The following is an 18,997-nucleotide window of genomic DNA, read 5'->3' on the forward strand; positions in this document are numbered from 1 at the left end:
CTCATTACAACCTCCACCTCCTGGGTTCAAGCGATTCTCCTGCCTCAGCCTTCCAAGTAGCTGGGATTGCAGACACCTGCCACCACGCCCAGTTAATCTTTTGTATTTTAGTGGCGACAGGGTTTTGCCATGTTGGACCAGGCTGGTCTCGAACTTCTCACATCAGGTGATCCACCTGCCTCGGCATCCCAAAGTTATAGGATTCCAGGAGTGAGCCGCTGCGCCCGGCCAGAGTAGCCATGCTTTTATTCCTTTTCTTTCCTAATAAACTTGCTTTCACTTTATGGACTCGCCCCGAATTCTTTCTTCTGTGAGATCCGAGAAACCTCTCTTGGAGTCTGGATCGGAACCACTTTCCAGTAACAAACTTGCTTAACCTCTCAGACCCTTCGTCTCTTCATCTGTAACCAAAGACAAAGCCTTCCCCGAGGTTCCAAAAGTGTGGAGAGAACGCATGGGAAACGAGGGGCACAGAGTTGGTGTGCAGAACCAATATCACAGACTGGGTGTCAAGCCACTGTCATACTGGAAGTAATATCATGCTCTCCCCCAAGTTATGAGGAACAATATCACAGGGGGGTGTGTACCTTCTCTGGTGGTGGGAGTAGTATCATCATCTCTTCCTTTAGACGACAGAAACGATGTCACAGGGTGGGTGTACACCCCGTGTTTTTGGAAGCAATGTCATTCTCTCTTCTTCTAGGTTTTACGATTCACATCACAGGCGGGATGTACACCCCTTGTTATATTGGATGGAGTCTCATCCTCTTTCAACCAGTATCTTTAGAACAATATCCCATGGGGGTTGTATATCTCTTCAATATTGGTAGTAATACCATCTTCTCCTTTCCTGGATATAAGAAACAATATCACAGGAGGGTGTACACCCCTTGCAATGTTGGTAGTAATCTCAACTCTCCCCTGTGGTTATTAAGGACAAAATCCCAAGGTGGCTGTACGGTTCCTACGTTATTGGGAGTAATAACATCCATTCACCCCCTGGATATCAGGAACCATATCACAGAAGAGTTGTCCACCCCCTTCGATATTGTCAGTCATGTCATCTTCTTCCCGCCTGGATATTAGGAACGATACCCCGGGGCAGGGGGCGGTGTACACCCACTGCGATATCGAAAGTAAAATCAGCCTCTTTCCCGCTGGATATTAGGAACTATATCACAGGTGCGTGTGCACCTTCTGGGATATTGAGAGTACTATCAGCCTCCACCCCGCTGCATATGAGGAACAACATACAGGGGGCAGGGTGGTTACAACCCCTGCGATATGGAGAGCAATATTCTTCTCTTTCCCCTGTACATTAGGAACTACATCACAGGGGTCTGTACACCGTCAGAGATACTGGGATTCATGTTATCCTCTCCCCAACTGAATGCCAAAAATGACATCACAGAAGGGTGTACACCCCCTGCAATATGGCCAGTAACATCATCGTCTCTACCTTTAGATACTAGGAACAACATCACAGAGGATGTGTACACTCCCCTCAATATGGAGCATAATGTTATCCTCTCTTCCCCTGGATATTAGAAACGATATCCCTGGTGGATGGAGGTGGAGTACATGAAGAACAACATCACTGGGTGGGTGTACTCCCTCTGCGATATTGGGTGTAGTATCATCCTCTATTGCCTACGATATTAAGAATAATATCACAGGAGGGGTGTACAGCCAAAGTCCCTGCGTTATTGAGAGTAATAGCGTCTTCTCCCACTCTAGATATAAGGAACAATATTCCAGGGATTGTGTACATCCCTTGCTATATTGGGCATATTGTCATCGTCACCCAACGTGGATATTGGGTGCAGTGTCTTAGGGGGGTGTACACCTTCTTCGATATTGGGAGTAATATCATCCTCTTCCCTCAGGTTCGTAGGCTAAATATCGAAGGGGTTTTACAACTCGTGCGATATGGGCAGTAATATCCTCCTATCCCCACCTGGATGTTAGGAACTATATCACAGGCAGCTGTACACTTCTTGGCATGTTGGGAATCTTATCATCCTCTCCCATCTTGGATAGTATGAAAAATATTAGAAACAAGGTGTACACCCGCTGAGATATTGAGAGAAATATTATGCTCTCCTCTTCGGATATTAGGAACAGTATCGCAGGAGGTGTGTACAACCCCTGCGATATTGGGGGTAATATTCTCTCCCCTTGAATATAAAAAACAATATCACAGGAGGGTGTACCCCACCTGTGATACTAAGAGTCATATCATGTTATTCGGAACAAAAGCACAGTGGGTGTGTAAAACCCCTGCGATATTGCCACTAGTATTATCTTGTCCATCCCAGGATATAAGGAACAATATCAAAAGGGGATGTACATCCCTGTGATATTGGGGATGATATCTTCCTCTCCCCGGCTGGCTATTAGTAATATCTTCCTCACCCCTGCTGGATGTGAGGGAAAATATCAAAATGGAGGTCCACGCCGCTTGCGATATTGGGAGTAATATCATCCTCTCGCACCCTGGATAGAAGGAATAAAATGACCGAAACGATGTAAAAACACTGCGGTAGATTCAATTATGTCATCCTCTACCCCCTGGTTATTAGGAACAACATGATAGAGGAATGTACACTTTCTGCGATATTGGGAGTAAAATCATCTTCTCCACATCGGATATCAGGAACTGGTCCATTAATTATTAATATTAATAAATATAATAAAATTAATACTAATCATTGACATTAACAATGACAATAAAGATACTAAATATTAATAGGGATTAAAAATTTTAATATTAGTATTAATAATTAATATTAACACTATTAATAATAAAATAATGATATCAACAATTAATGTTACTTGAATCAAAACGAAGTGATACTGCAAAAAAAATAATTAATATTATGAATTAATATTAATAAATGACATAATTATTAAAAATTAATTTTTGACATCCATCATCTAATTAAAATCATCAATATTAACAGTAAAATATTAATTGATAGTATTACTGATAATTATTACAATTGATTATTGATATTTAATAAATAATTATATCGTTTTCTGAGCAACACACTAAAGATGCACACAGGTCAGTGAAATAGATCATTATTTGCAGAGGTCGAGACGATACTACTCATAATATTCTAAACAGGCTGTGAGACCACCATGGCTCCCAATTATTCTAAACAAGCTGTGAGACCACCATGGCTCCCAATAGCCAAGGGGGGGAGAGGGGGTGGCTATTGGTCCCCACCTCGCGGGGGGTGGCTCACCCCCCTGCCAGGTGGCTCCCAATAGCCAAGGTGGGGAGAGGGGGTGGCTATTGGTCCCCACCTCGCGGGGGGTGGCTCACCCCCCTGCCAGGTGGCTCCCAATAGCCAAGGGGGGGAGAGGGGGTGGCTATTGGTCCCCACCTCGCGGGGGGTGGCTCACCCCCCTGCGAGGTGGCTCCCAATAGCCAAGGGGGGAGAGGGGGTGGCTATTGGTCCCCACCTCGCGGGGGGTGGCTCACCCCCCTGCGAGGTGGCTCCCAATAGCCAAGGGGGGGAGAGGGGGTGGCTATTGGTCCCCACCTCGCGGGGGGTGGCTCACCCCCCTGCGAGGTGGCTCCCAATAGCCAAGGGGGGAGAGGGGGTGGCTATTGGTCCCCACCTCGCGGGGGGTGGCTCACCCCCCTGCGAGGTGGCTCCCAATAGCCAAGGGGGGGAGAGGGGGTGGCTATTGGTCCCCACCTCGCGGGGGGTGGCTCACCCCCCTGCGAGGTGGCTCCCAATAGCCAAGGGGGGGAGAGGGGGTGGCTATTGGTCCCCACCTCGCGGGGGGTGGCTCACCCCCCTGCGAGGTGGCTCCCAATAGCCAAGGGGGGGAGAGGGGGTGGCTATTGGTCCCCACCTCGCGGGGGGTGGCTCACCCCCCTGCGAGGTGGCTCCCAATAGCCAAGGGGGGGAGAGGGGGTGGCTATTGGTCCCCACCTCGCGGGGGGTGGCTCACCCCCCTGCGAGGTGGCTCCCAATAGCCAAGGGGGGGAGAGGGGGTGGCTATTGGTCCCCACCTCGCGGGGGGTGGCTCACCCCCCTGCGAGGTGGCTCCCAATAGCCAAGGGGGGGAGAGGGGGTGGCTATTGGTCCCCACCTCGCGGGGGGTGGCTCACCCCCCTGCGAGGTGGCTCCCAATAGCCAAGGGGGGGAGAGGGGGTGGCTATTGGTCCCCACCTCGCGGGGGGTGGCTCACCCCCCTGCGAGGTGGCTCCCAATAGCCAAGGGGGGGAGAGGGGGTGGCTATTGGTCCCCACCTCGCGGGGGGTGGCTCACCCCCCTGCGAGGTGGCTCCCAATAGCCAAGGGGGGGAGAGGGGGTGGCTATTGGTCCCCACCTCGCGGGGGGTGGCTCACCCCCCTGCGAGGTGGCTCCCAATAGCCAAGGGGGGGAGAGGGGGTGGCTATTGGTCCCCACCTCGCGGGGGGTGGCTCACCCCCCTGCGAGGTGGCTCCCAATAGCCAAGGGGGGGAGAGGGGGTGGCTATTGGTCCCCACCTCGCGGGGGGTGGCTCACCCCCCTGCGAGGTGGCTCCCAATAGCCAAGGGGGGGAGAGGGGGTGGCTATTGGTCCCCACCTCGCGGGGGGTGGCTCACCCCCCTGCGAGGTGGCTCCCAATAGCCAAGGGGGGGAGAGGGGGTGGCTATTGGTCCCCACCTCGCGGGGGGTGGCTCACCCCCCTGCGAGGTGGCTCCCAATAGCCAAGGGGGGGAGAGGGGGTGGCTATTGGTCCCCACCTCGCGGGGGGTGGCTCACCCCCCTGCGAGGTGGCTCCCAATAGCCAAGGGGGGGAGAGGGGGTGGCTATTGGTCCCCACCTCGCGGGGGGTGGCTCACCCCCCTGCGAGGTGGCTCCCAATAGCCAAGGGGGGAGAGGGGGTGGCTATTGGTCCCCACCTCGCGGGGGGTGGCTCACCCCCCTGCGAGGTGGCTCCCAATAGCCAAGGGGGGGAGAGGGGGTGGCTATTGGTCCCCACCTCGCGGGGGGTGGCTCACCCCCCTGCGAGGTGGCTCCCAATAGCCAAGGGGGGGAGAGGGGGTGGCTATTGGTCCCCACCTCGCGGGGGGTGGCTCACCCCCCTGCGAGGTGGCTCCCAATAGCCAAGGGGGGAGAGGGGGTGGCTATTGGTCCCCACCTCGCGGGGGGTGGCTCACCCCCCTGCGAGGTGGCTCCCAATAGCCAAGGGGGGGAGAGGGGGTGGCTATTGGTCCCCACCTCGCGGGGGGTGGCTCACCCCCCTGCGAGGTGGCTCCCAATAAATAGCCAAGGGGGGGAGAGGGGGTGGCTATTGGTCCCCACCTCGCGGGGGGTGGCTCACCCCCCTGCGAGGTGGCTCCCAATAAATAGCCAAGGGGGGGAGAGGGGGTGGCTATTGGTCCCCACCTCGCGGGGGGTGGCTCACCCCCCTGCGAGGTGGCTCCCAATAAATAGCCAAGGGGGGGAGAGGGGGTGGCTATTGGTCCCCACCTCGCGGGGGGTGGCTCACCCCCCTGCGAGGTGGCTCCCAATAAATAGCCAAGGGGGGGAGAGGGGGTGGCTATTGGTCCCCACCTCGCGGGGGGTGGCTCACCCCCCTGCGAGGTGGCTCCCAATAAATAGCCAAGGGGGGGAGAGGGGGTGGCTATTGGTCCCCACCTCGCGGGGGGTGGCTCACCCCCCTGCGAGGTGGCTCCCAATAAATAGCCAAGGGGGGGAGAGGGGGTGGCTATTGGTCCCCACCTCGCGGGGGGTGGCTCACCCCCCTGCGAGGTGGCTCCCAATAAATAGCCAAGGGGGGGAGAGGGGGTGGCTATTGGTCCCCACCTCGCGGGGGGTGGCTCACCCCCCTGCGAGGTGGCTCCCAATAAATAGCCAAGGGGGGGAGAGGGGGTGGCTATTGGTCCCCACCTCGCGGGGGGTGGCTCACCCCCCTGCGAGGTGGCTCCCAATAAATAGCCAAGGGGGGGAGAGGGGGTGGCTATTGGTCCCCACCTCGCGGGGGGTGGCTCACCCCCCTGCGAGGTGGCTCCCAATAAATAGCCAAGGGGGGGAGAGGGGGTGGCTATTGGTCCCCACCTCGCGGGGGGTGGCTCACCCCCCTGCGAGGTGGCTCCCAATAAATAGCCAAGGGGGGGAGAGGGGGTGGCTATTGGTCCCCACCTCGCGGGGGGTGGCTCACCCCCCTGCGAGGTGGCTCCCAATAAATAGCCAAGGGGGGGAGAGGGGGTGGCTATTGGTCCCCACCTCGCGGGGGGTGGCTCACCCCCCTGCGAGGTGGCTCCCAATAAATAGCCAAGGGGGGGAGAGGGGGTGGCTATTGGTCCCCACCTCGCGGGGGGTGGCTCACCCCCCTGCGAGGTGGCTCCCAATAAATAGCCAAGGGGGGGAGAGGGGGTGGCTATTGGTCCCCACCTCGCGGGGGGTGGCTCACCCCCCTGCGAGGTGGCTCCCAATAAATAGCCAAGGGGGGGAGAGGGGGTGGCTATTGGTCCCCACCTCGCGGGGGGTGGCTCACCCCCCTGCGAGGTGGCTCCCAATAAATAGCCAAGGGGGGGAGAGGGGGTGGCTATTGGTCCCCACCTCGCGGGGGGTGGCTCACCCCCCTGCGAGGTGGCTCCCAATAAATAGCCAAGGGGGGGAGAGGGGGTGGCTATTGGTCCCCACCTCGCGGGGGGTGGCTCACCCCCCTGCGAGGTGGCTCCCAATAAATAGCCAAGGGGGGGAGAGGGGGTGGCTATTGGTCCCCACCTCGCGGGGGGTGGCTCACCCCCCTGCGAGGTGGCTCCCAATAAATAGCCAAGGGGGGGAGAGGGGGTGGCTATTGGTCCCCACCTCGCGGGGGGTGGCTCACCCCCCTGCGAGGTGGCTCCCAATAAATAGCCAAGGGGGGGAGAGGGGGTGGCTATTGGTCCCCACCTCGCGGGGGGTGGCTCACCCCCCTGCGAGGTGGCTCCCAATAAATAGCCAAGGGGGGGAGAGGGGGTGGCTATTGGTCCCCACCTCGCGGGGGGTGGCTCACCCCCCTGCGAGGTGGCTCCCAATAAATAGCCAAGGGGGGGAGAGGGGGTGGCTATTGGTCCCCACCTCGCGGGGGGTGGCTCACCCCCCTGCGAGGTGGCTCCCAATAAATAGCCAAGGGGGGGAGAGGGGGTGGCTATTGGTCCCCACCTCGCGGGGGGTGGCTCACCCCCCTGCGAGGTGGCTCCCAATAAATAGCCAAGGGGGGGAGAGGGGGTGGCTATTGGTCCCCACCTCGCGGGGGGTGGCTCACCCCCCTGCGAGGTGGCTCCCAATAAATAGCCAAGGGGGGGAGAGGGGGTGGCTATTGGTCCCCACCTCGCGGGGGGTGGCTCACCCCCCTGCGAGGTGGCTCCCAATAAATAGCCAAGGGGGGGAGAGGGGGTGGCTATTGGTCCCCACCTCGCGGGGGGTGGCTCACCCCCCTGCGAGGTGGCTCCCAATAAATAGCCAAGGGGGGGAGAGGGGGTGGCTATTGGTCCCCACCTCGCGGGGGGTGGCTCACCCCCCTGCGAGGTGGCTCCCAATAAATAGCCAAGGGGGGGAGAGGGGGTGGCTATTGGTCCCCACCTCGCGGGGGGTGGCTCACCCCCCTGCGAGGTGGCTCCCAATAAATAGCCAAGGGGGGGAGAGGGGGTGGCTATTGGTCCCCACCTCGCGGGGGGTGGCTCACCCCCCTGCGAGGTGGCTCCCAATAAATAGCCAAGGGGGGGAGAGGGGGTGGCTATTGGTCCCCACCTCGCGGGGGGTGGCTCACCCCCCTGCGAGGTGGCTCCCAATAAATAGCCAAGGGGGGGAGAGGGGGTGGCTATTGGTCCCCACCTCGCGGGGGGTGGCTCACCCCCCTGCGAGGTGGCTCCCAATAAATAGCCAAGGGGGGGAGAGGGGGTGGCTATTGGTCCCCACCTCGCGGGGGGTGGCTCACCCCCCTGCGAGGTGGCTCCCAATAAATAGCCAAGGGGGGGAGAGGGGGTGGCTATTGGTCCCCACCTCGCGGGGGGTGGCTCACCCCCCTGCGAGGTGGCTCCCAATAAATAGCCAAGGGGGGGAGAGGGGGTGGCTATTGGTCCCCACCTCGCGGGGGGTGGCTCACCCCCCTGCGAGGTGGCTCCCAATAAATAGCCAAGGGGGGGAGAGGGGGTGGCTATTGGTCCCCACCTCGCGGGGGGTGGCTCACCCCCCTGCGAGGTGGCTCCCAATAAATAGCCAAGGGGGGGAGAGGGGGTGGCTATTGGTCCCCACCTCGCGGGGGGTGGCTCACCCCCCTGCGAGGTGGCTCCCAATAAATAGCCAAGGGGGGGAGAGGGGGTGGCTATTGGTCCCCACCTCGCGGGGGGTGGCTCACCCCCCTGCGAGGTGGCTCCCAATAAATAGCCAAGGGGGGGAGAGGGGGTGGCTATTGGTCCCCACCTCGCGGGGGGTGGCTCACCCCCCTGCGAGGTGGCTCCCAATAAATAGCCAAGGGGGGGAGAGGGGGTGGCTATTGGTCCCCACCTCGCGGGGGGTGGCTCACCCCCCTGCGAGGTGGCTCCCAATAAATAGCCAAGGGGGGGAGAGGGGGTGGCTATTGGTCCCCACCTCGCGGGGGGTGGCTCACCCCCCTGCGAGGTGGCTCCCAATAAATAGCCAAGGGGGGGAGAGGGGGTGGCTATTGGTCCCCACCTCGCGGGGGGTGGCTCACCCCCCTGCGAGGTGGCTCCCAATAAATAGCCAAGGGGGGGAGAGGGGGTGGCTATTGGTCCCCACCTCGCGGGGGGTGGCTCACCCCCCTGCGAGGTGGCTCCCAATAAATAGCCAAGGGGGGGAGAGGGGGTGGCTATTGGTCCCCACCTCGCGGGGGGTGGCTCACCCCCCTGCGAGGTGGCTCCCAATAAATAGCCAAGGGGGGGAGAGGGGGTGGCTATTGGTCCCCACCTCGCGGGGGGTGGCTCACCCCCCTGCGAGGTGGCTCCCAATAAATAGCCAAGGGGGGGAGAGGGGGTGGCTATTGGTCCCCACCTCGCGGGGGGTGGCTCACCCCCCTGCGAGGTGGCTCCCAATAAATAGCCAAGGGGGGGAGAGGGGGTGGCTATTGGTCCCCACCTCGCGGGGGGTGGCTCACCCCCCTGCGAGGTGGCTCCCAATAAATAGCCAAGGGGGGGAGAGGGGGTGGCTATTGGTCCCCACCTCGCGGGGGGTGGCTCACCCCCCTGCGAGGTGGCTCCCAATAAATAGCCAAGGGGGGGAGAGGGGGTGGCTATTGGTCCCCACCTCGCGGGGGGTGGCTCACCCCCCTGCGAGGTGGCTCCCAATAAATAGCCAAGGGGGGGAGAGGGGGTGGCTATTGGTCCCCACCTCGCGGGGGGTGGCTCACCCCCCTGCGAGGTGGCTCCCAATAAATAGCCAAGGGGGGGAGAGGGGGTGGCTATTGGTCCCCACCTCGCGGGGGGTGGCTCACCCCCCTGCGAGGTGGCTCCCAATAAATAGCCAAGGGGGGGAGAGGGGGTGGCTATTGGTCCCCACCTCGCGGGGGGTGGCTCACCCCCCTGCGAGGTGGCTCCCAATAAATAGCCAAGGGGGGGAGAGGGGGTGGCTATTGGTCCCCACCTCGCGGGGGGTGGCTCACCCCCCTGCGAGGTGGCTCCCAATAAATAGCCAAGGGGGGGAGAGGGGGTGGCTATTGGTCCCCACCTCGCGGGGGGTGGCTCACCCCCCTGCGAGGTGGCTCCCAATAAATAGCCAAGGGGGGGAGAGGGGGTGGCTATTGGTCCCCACCTCGCGGGGGGTGGCTCACCCCCCTGCGAGGTGGCTCCCAATAAATAGCCAAGGGGGGGAGAGGGGGTGGCTATTGGTCCCCACCTCGCGGGGGGTGGCTCACCCCCCTGCGAGGTGGCTCCCAATAAATAGCCAAGGGGGGGAGAGGGGGTGGCTATTGGTCCCCACCTCGCGGGGGGTGGCTCACCCCCCTGCGAGGTGGCTCCCAATAAATAGCCAAGGGGGGGAGAGGGGGTGGCTATTGGTCCCCACCTCGCGGGGGGTGGCTCACCCCCCTGCGAGGTGGCTCCCAATAAATAGCCAAGGGGGGGAGAGGGGGTGGCTATTGGTCCCCACCTCGCGGGGGGTGGCTCACCCCCCTGCGAGGTGGCTCCCAATAAATAGCCAAGGGGGGGAGAGGGGGTGGCTATTGGTCCCCACCTCGCGGGGGGTGGCTCACCCCCCTGCGAGGTGGCTCCCAATAAATAGCCAAGGGGGGGAGAGGGGGTGGCTATTGGTCCCCACCTCGCGGGGGGTGGCTCACCCCCCTGCGAGGTGGCTCCCAATAAATAGCCAAGGGGGGGAGAGGGGGTGGCTATTGGTCCCCACCTCGCGGGGGGTGGCTCACCCCCCTGCGAGGTGGCTCCCAATAAATAGCCAAGGGGGGGAGAGGGGGTGGCTATTGGTCCCCACCTCGCGGGGGGTGGCTCACCCCCCTGCGAGGTGGCTCCCAATAAATAGCCAAGGGGGGGAGAGGGGGTGGCTATTGGTCCCCACCTCGCGGGGGGTGGCTCACCCCCCTGCGAGGTGGCTCCCAATAAATAGCCAAGGGGGGGAGAGGGGGTGGCTATTGGTCCCCACCTCGCGGGGGGTGGCTCACCCCCCTGCGAGGTGGCTCCCAATAAATAGCCAAGGGGGGGAGAGGGGGTGGCTATTGGTCCCCACCTCGCGGGGGGTGGCTCACCCCCCTGCGAGGTGGCTCCCAATAAATAGCCAAGGGGGGGAGAGGGGGTGGCTATTGGTCCCCACCTCGCGGGGGGTGGCTCACCCCCCTGCGAGGTGGCTCCCAATAAATAGCCAAGGGGGGGAGAGGGGGTGGCTATTGGTCCCCACCTCGCGGGGGGTGGCTCACCCCCCTGCGAGGTGGCTCCCAATAAATAGCCAAGGGGGGGAGAGGGGGTGGCTATTGGTCCCCACCTCGCGGGGGGTGGCTCACCCCCCTGCGAGGTGGCTCCCAATAAATAGCCAAGGGGGGGAGAGGGGGTGGCTATTGGTCCCCACCTCGCGGGGGGTGGCTCACCCCCCTGCGAGGTGGCTCCCAATAAATAGCCAAGGGGGGGAGAGGGGGTGGCTATTGGTCCCCACCTCGCGGGGGGTGGCTCACCCCCCTGCGAGGTGGCTCCCAATAAATAGCCAAGGGGGGGAGAGGGGGTGGCTATTGGTCCCCACCTCGCGGGGGGTGGCTCACCCCCCTGCGAGGTGGCTCCCAATAAATAGCCAAGGGGGGGAGAGGGGGTGGCTATTGGTCCCCACCTCGCGGGGGGTGGCTCACCCCCCTGCGAGGTGGCTCCCAATAAATAGCCAAGGGGGGGAGAGGGGGTGGCTATTGGTCCCCACCTCGCGGGGGGTGGCTCACCCCCCTGCGAGGTGGCTCCCAATAGCCAAGGGGGGGAGAGGGGGTGGCTATTGGTCCCCACCTCGCGGGGGGTGGCTCACCCCCCTGCCGTTCTTGGAGTAATGTCACCCTCTCCTCTCCATGAATATTAGGAACACAATCCCAGGCTGGATGTACGCCTCCTGGTCTATCGAGGGTCATATCATCCTCTCTCTTTCAGGGTATTAATAACAATATCACAGGTCGGTTGTACACATTCTGTGACACTGGAATTATTATCATCCTCTCCCCCTTCGGATACTAGGAACCATATCACAGAAGAGTTGTTCTCTCCCTGGGCTATTTCGAGCAATATCATACGCTTCTTCCGTGATTATTAGGATGAATATCAGGTGGCTGTTTTCCGTTGTTATGTTTGGTGTCATGTCATACTCTTTCCCCAGAGATATTTGGATTATTATCACAGCTTTAGTGTACACCTACTGCGATATTAAAACTAATATCATAATCTCCGTCCCTTGATATTGGGAACGACATCACAAGTAGGTGTACACCCCTTGTGGTATTAGGAGTAATAATATGGTTAATTATTAAACATCAATTATCGATTTTAATAATTATCATTGACACTATTAATTAATAAGATACCGTTATTAATTTTGGATAACTATTTCAGGTATATGATTATACCCGCTTAAAATTAATTATTAATATTAATGTCATTTAACAATATTATTAATTCTTAATAAGAATCATTATTTTATTACCAACATCTCTTGGTAATGATTTCAGTGACATTAATTGCTGATATCATTATTTTATTAATATTTATATTAGTATTAATTATTAATATTAATAATTAATGTATGTAACGAGTATAAATTTTTACTATCTTTATTATGATTATTAATATCCATAATTATTATTAATTTTTATATTCATTAATATTAATAATTAATAAACTTGTTCCTGATATCCGTCGGGAAGAAGATGATATTACTCCCAACACTGAAGATAGTGTACACCCCTCTATGATGTTATTTCCAATAGCCAGGAGGTATAGGATAACATTTTTCAAACTATCACAGTGGGTGTCTATCCCCTCAGTGGTCTTGTTTCTTATATTCTGGGTGGGAGAGGATGATATGACTCCCAATATCGCAGTGGGCGTAGACCTCCCCCGTGATCTTCTCCCTAACATCCAAAGGTGGAGAGGATGATATTTCTTCCCCTTTCGCAGTGGGTGTACACCACCCCTGTGATATGATTCCTAACATCCAGCGAGAGAAATAGTCTCAATATTGCAGGAGGTGTACACTGCCGGGTGATATTGTTCTAATATTCAGGGATGGAGAGGATATCACCCCCTATAGAGCAGGGGGTGTTCACTCCTTCTGTGACGTTGTTCCTGATAGCCAGCGGGGGAGAAGAAGACATTACTCCCAATATTGTAGGGGGTGTACACCACCTTGTGATATTGTTTCCTATATCCTGGGAGGGAGACGATGATGCCAGCAGCAATATCGCAGGGGGTGTACACACCCACTGTGATATTGTTCCGAATATCCAGAGGGAAAGAAAATGATATGACTCCCAATATCACAGGGGGTGTACATCTTCCTGTGATATTGTTTCTTATAATCAGGGGGAGAGGATGATATGACTGCCAATATGGCAGGGGTTGCACACACCTCCTGCGATATTGTTCCTAATATCCCGAAGGGGAGAGCATAATATTTCTCTCAATATCGTAGGGGGTGTACACCTACTTTGTAATATTGTTCTTAATATCCACGATGGGAGAGGATGATATGACTCCCAATATCGCAAGAAGTGTACAGCCACCTGTGATATAGTTCCTAACATCTGGGTGGGGAGAGGATGATATTACTGCCCATACCGCTCGAGTTGTAAAACCCCTTTGATATTTTGCCTGTAATCCTGAGGGGAGAGGATGATATTGCTCCCAATATCGAAGAAGGCATACAGCCCCCATGACACTATGCCTAATATCCACTTTGGGAGACGATGGCACTACGCCCAAAATCTCAGGGGATGTACACCCACACTGGGATATTGTTCCTTATATAGAGAGGGGGAGAAGATGCTATTGCTCCCAATAGCGCAGAGACTGTGGCTGTACACCCCTCCTGTGATACTGTTCTTAATATGCTAGGGACGAGAGGATGATACTACACCCAATATTGCAGGGGGAGTACACCCATCCAGTGATATTGTTCGTAATGTACTCCACCTCCCACCACCAGGTATATCGTTCCTAATATCCAGAGGAAGAGAGGATAACATTATGCCCAATACCGCGGGGCAGTGTCACACCCTCTGTGATGTTGTTCCTAGTATCCAAAGGTAGAGACGATGATGTTACTGGCCATATTGCAGGGGGTGAACACCCTTCTGTGATATCGTTTTTGACATTCAGTTGGGGAGAGGATAACCTGAATCCCAATATCACTGAAGGTGTACAGACCCCTGTGATGTAGTTCCTAATGTACAGGGGAAAGAGAAGAATATTGCTCTCAATATCGCAGGGGGTGTAACCACCCTGCCCCCTGTATGTTGTTCCTCATATGCAGCGGGGTAGAGGCTGATAGTACTCCCAATATCCCAGAAGGTGCACACACACCTGTGATATAGTTCCTAATATCCAGCGGGAAAGAGGCTGATTTTACTTTCGATATCACAGTGGGTGTACACCGCCCCCAACCCCGGGGTATCGTTCCTAATATCCAAGCGGGAAGAAGATGACATGGCTGACAATATCGAAGGGGGTGGACACTTCTTCCGTGATATGGTTCCTGATATCCAGGGGGTGAATGGATATTACTCTCAAAAAAGTAGGAACCGTACAGCCACCCTGGGATTTTGTCCTTAATAACCACAGGGGAGAGGTGATATTATTACCAACATGGCAAGGGGTGTACACCCCTCCTGTGATATTGTTTTTTATATCCAGGAGAGGAGAAGATGGTATTACTACCAATATTGAAGGGATGGACAGCCCCCAAGAGATATTGTTCTAAAGATACAGGTTGAAGGAGGATGAGATTCCATCCAATATAACAAGGGGTGTACACCCCGCCTGTGATATGAATCGTAAAACCTAGAAGAAGAGAGAATGACGTTGCTTCCAAACACTCACGGGGTGTACACCCACCTTGTGATACTGTTCCTGTCATCTAAAGGAAGAGATGATGATACTACTCCCACTACCGGAGGAGGTACATACCCCCCTGTAATATTGTTCCTCATAACCTGTGGAGGAGAGCATGATATTACTTCCAGTATGACAGTGGCTTGACACCCAGTCTGTGATATTGCTCCTAATTTCCAGTAGGTAAAGTACAATGTTCCTGCCAAGAGAGTAGTGGGTGTACAGCCGCCCTGTGATATGTCTCCGAATATTCAGGGAAACACAGGAGGACATATACCCCAAATCTCCCAAAAAGCGTACACCCATTGTGTGATATGGTTGCTAATATCCGGAGGTGCAGAGGATGGTATTCGTTCTCCTGTCGCAGGCTGTGTACACACAACCTGTGAAATTCTTCCTAATATCCTGAACAAAAGAAACTGCTAGTAATGGACACATTGCAGGGGGGAGTAATTGGCTATTACGATCCACATCGCAAGGGGTGAGGAACTCCCCACTATATGGGGAGTAATATCAACCCCCTCTCCCCACTGGCTCTTACGATCCACATCGCAGGGCAATTCAGGACACCAGCCCTGCCCCAAACTTGACCCAGACAGTGGGTGTCATGGGACCACCTCAGGGTGGGTGGCAGCTCAGCTCAAAGGTATCCTTGCTGCCAAAGACCAACTGCTCCTGCTAGTTTGAATCTGGATACAGGGTCTCTGTTGGTGAGACAGATGACCATGAGGCAGACACCCTGAAATCTAGCACGACAGAGCTCAACGCCCCATGAGAGGCACCATAGCACGCAGACTTTGCAGACATACTAGCAAAGGCCACAGCAGGCCCTGAGAGAGGAACAATCTGACCAAGATCCTGGGGTCCTGCCACACAGCCCTTAAACCAGGGACTGGAAACTGTTTCCCTAAAGAGCCAGGAGTCAGTATTTTCAGCTTTGCCAACTGATCTTTGCCTCCAGGATGCAACTCTGCAATAGCTGCACGACAGCTGCCTTCTGCAGGTGGCCTGTGAAGATGGGCATGACTGCACCCCCATCAAGCTTTACTTATGGACATGGAAATTTCTCAGTGTCATGAAGTGTTAGTTTTTTATTTGTTCAACCATTTGGAAATGTAAAATCTGTTCTTGATTCACGGGCCACAAGAACAGGCAGGGACAGGCTGCCCCTTGCCGACCTCTGGAATGAGCTTAGAGAAGGAACGGACAGGCTGGGCCAGCGCAGCCTCCTCACAGGGGATTCGCTGCAGGAGGGTCCTTCGTAGCAACCACTTCTCATCCTTCGTCTTGGCTTCAAGTGCAGTTCAGGTGGAGAAAGAGAACAGAACCGGCCTCAGCAACAAGAAGGAAGGAGATGCAGGGTCAAGCAGCCGTGTGGATCCATCACACTCAACATTCACACCAAGCGGAGCACAGGCAGGACCAGCCCGGGGGACCGAAGTGGAGGCTCTCTGGTGGGGGACCTCTGGGTGGGCAAGATTCTCTACCTAAAAGTCAAATAGAAGATCTACACAGCAGTAGTTCCAGAAAACGCACGCTAAGAAAGCGGCCAAAATAAAAATAGGACACCAAGTTTGGCCAACCGGGTCTCACAAGCCAGTAGGTAAGAAAGCCCAGGAGGGCCCACCAGAGGCGCTGGGGGTGGGTTCCTGCCTGCAGGGGGCCTGGGACACCCCATTCCCACAGAGGAGGACCCAAGCTTTGGGGAGGAAGCTGTCACAGTCACCCAGTGAGCTGCTCAGAGCTGGAGCCACAGAGCAGGGGAGGAGCCCTGGCTACGTCCCCGTGTGCGCTGAGAAGCTGGGGTGGGGGCACACCCCCAGGGGCCGATGCAAACAGTGGACCTCGGGCCCTCCTCCTGCAAAGAGGATGCTCAGCTCCCAAGGGACCACCAAAGCCTGGAACCCAGGGACACACCACCTGCCCCTTATGCCCAGGCCTCCTGGATCAGGCAATGTCCAGTACAGGCAGGCAGTCTGGGCTTGGGGCCAGGATAGGGGTGGGTGGTCCTGCTATCCAGGCCTCCTTCTCCCTACCAGCTGGGCTGGTGGCACTGTAGTTTTGGTTCTGACAACATATTGCTGCCCTCTTTGGCCACACCAGTCCCTGGCTCCCTGGTTAGACCCAGTGCTGTCCAACCCACCTAAACAGGTCCCACACACCCAGTGCCCAGCAGGCTCCTGTCAGCCAGGAGGACCCGTGCTCATCCCCTGAACTATCCGTGGGAGCCTGCATCCCACAGGGACCCACATCTCGGGGCCAACCTCCATGGGGTTTTCTTGGTTGTGGTGGCAGGGGTGGGGGGGTGTTGACCTCCAGCCCTCCCATCCTGGCCACTGTGTTTTATGGGAATCATTCAGTCCTGGGAGCCTCCTGGGGACCCCAAAAGGAAGAGAACAGGGTGGCCATGGCAGCCTCAGCCCCAGGCTCTGCGCCCAAGCGCAACAGAAGGAAGAGAACAGAGTGATCATGGCAGCCTCAGCCCCAGACTCTGGGCCCAAGTGCAACAGTCTTCCGGTTCTGGTTTGATCTGGGCGGTAACAACAGGTGAAGTCATTCACATGAGGATTGGCTTCAATATAATGCATCAAAGGACTGTGGAGGACACAGATCAGCCTCCAGACCAGTTATACCTGGTGACTTACCCAGTGCAGGCTGGGGAGTGGAAAAGCTGACCCCCGACCTCCCCACCTATCCTACCCACCAGATGCCAGTAGCGGCCAGGGATCCCTGACGTCAGGCGGAGGCAAACAGCACAGTTGCTGCCTTCTTTGATCCCATCCCAGGGCCCACAGGGCCTGGAGAAACCTGGCAGGGGCTGAGTTGGGAGAATCAGGCAGGGAGATGCCAAGTGAAGAATGTGAGGGACTGGCTATGAGGGGCACTAGGGCACAGGGTCTGCTTCCCCTGGGGAGGTGGCAGTGAGACATATAGTAGCCAAACCTCCACAGGCACCACCCTGCTGCCAGGCACACGAGGTTCCCATAACAACCCCAACGGCTGCAGGAAGGTTCTTCATCAACAAAAGGAGAGGACGCGCCCACATCCACATAGGCATTGGTGCCCACACACATCAGAGAAGAAAATTGCTGCTGTGCCCAAGGTGTGGGGAAAGGGGCAATGTCCCCTTCCTTCCCTTGGTGGGTCCAAAATTACCTGTTCCTGCCAGCACCCCCACCCCCAACTCCACAAGCTGCTGACCTCCACCACAGTGCCATGCCACATGCCAGGAACAGCTCAGCGGTACATCCCAAAGGGTGCTATCCTGGAGTGGCTGTGCTGGGCAAGGGACACATTTCCTAGTCACAGAGGTTTTCTTTCTTTACCGCTCACCGGCCCTGTGTCTCGGTTTCCCCCACTGTGGCACAATGTAAAAATCCCATCTTGAAGGCTAGGAACCCAGAAACGTCACAACACCTGGTGAAATGGGGGGTGAAACTCCCTGTCTTGGACCTCTTGCTCCAGGACTGATGTCCATTGGGACATGGCCAGGCCAGCATCCTGGGGAGGGCTGCATTCCCTGCCTGGGGAACCTTGCTCCCAGTTAGGGATCACTGGAATTGAGGCCCCTAATGGATTGGGGGAGGCACAGGGGTAGAATGGAGGTAGCCCCATCATACAGGCCTGTGTAGACCCCAGAAAACAAGCATTGAGTTCAGACTCTTCTCTGAAGTTGGCCACCTGAAAGTATTTGGGCTTTGGGGTGTGATGAGGGCCTGGGGTCAGGGAACAAAGTGTTCTGGTTTGGACACGCAGGAGGTTCTCTGTAACTCTCTCAGGTATAGCGTATGTTGCTAAGTATATGCTTTTAAAAACCCTAGGAGGAGGGGGCACCTAGAAGGGGCCCTGAAGTCAAGGGCATGGTCCAGTCTTTCCACCTCCCCAGCTGAAGACAGGCTGCCGGACAGTTCTCCAGAGTTTCCTAACAAAGAAGAGAAAAAAGAAATCAAAAAGACCTGGAGGATAGGCAAGCTGATGAGGACTGACTGGGATTACCCTGCCTAATCCTCAAAACAAGCCTTCCCTATCTGTCCTTTGGGCCAGGTGAGGAAAGAGGACATAGTAGGACATTCAGACCCTGGGCAGACAGCTGGCAGCCTGGAGCCCAAGAGGTGCAAACACATTTTCACTAAGGCACGTCCTGCAGAGCCCTAAATCCATTCAACCTTGAGTCAATACAGCACATGCTTCTGTGAGCACAGGGTTGGGTCTAGGGTTACAGATTAACAGCATCTCAAGGCAGAAGAATTTTTCTCAGTACAGATCAAAATGGACTTTCTTATGTCTTCATCTTTCTCCATAGACACAATAACAGTCTGATCTCTCTTTCTTTCCCCCACACAGAGAGTGTCACCACTGTATGTCAGCCACCGGGGGACAGGCTTCAGCTTACACCCACCTTCCAAATTCCACCCTCTCACCTTGGCAGAAGCTGGCCAGGAATTGGGGCCAATGGATGGGTGGGGT

This window comes from Macaca mulatta, chromosome 13 (assembly GCF_049350105.2).
Source record: "Macaca mulatta isolate MMU2019108-1 chromosome 13, T2T-MMU8v2.0, whole genome shotgun sequence".
Taxonomy (NCBI): Eukaryota; Metazoa; Chordata; class Mammalia; order Primates; family Cercopithecidae; genus Macaca; species Macaca mulatta.